We start from the raw sequence: 728 nt of genomic DNA, 5'->3' as shown, positions 1-728 counted from the left end.
CCAGGCTCCTCTGTCCATGGGATTCTCCAGGCAAGAATATTAGAGTGGGTTTGCCAGTTCCTTCTCCAGGGGATCTTCCCAACCCAGGGATCAAACCCACATCTCTTAGGCTTTGCGCATGGGCAGGCAGGTTCTGTACCACTCAGTTCAGTTCAGTTTGGTCAGTGGAGTAGTCCCACTCTCTTTGCCACCGCATGGACTGCACCTTGCCAGGCTTCCCTGTCCTTCACAACTCCCGGAGCTTGCTCAAACTCATGTCCATAGAGTCAGTCATGCCATCCAACCATCTCATCCTCTGTCATCCCCTTCTGCCTTCAATGTTTCCCAGCATCAGGGTCTTTTTCAGTGAGTCAGCTCTTCTCATCAGGTGGCCATAGTATTGGAGTTTCAGCTTCAGCATCAGTCCTTCCAATGAATATTCAGGACTGATTTCCCTTAGGATTGACTGGTTTGATCTTCTTGAAGGCAAAGGAACTCTCAAGAGTCTTCTCCAACACCATGGTTCAAAAGCATCAATTATTCAGCGCTCAGCTTTTATTCAGAAAACTAAGATCATGGCATCTGGTCCCATCATTTCATGGCAAATAGATGGGGAAACAGTGGAAACAGTGACAGACTTTTGGGGGGCTCCAAAATCACTGCAGATGGTGACTGCAGTCATGAAATTAAAAGATGCTAGCTCCTTGGAAGAAAAATTAGGACCAACCTAGACAGCATATTGTAAAGCA

Source organism: Moschus berezovskii, chromosome 28 (genome assembly GCF_049115385.1).
Source record: "Moschus berezovskii isolate FMDL1 chromosome 28, NW_MosBer_1.0, whole genome shotgun sequence".
NCBI classification, from domain to species: domain Eukaryota; kingdom Metazoa; phylum Chordata; class Mammalia; order Artiodactyla; family Moschidae; genus Moschus; species Moschus berezovskii.
Note: the sequence above shows the minus strand (reverse complement) of the source record.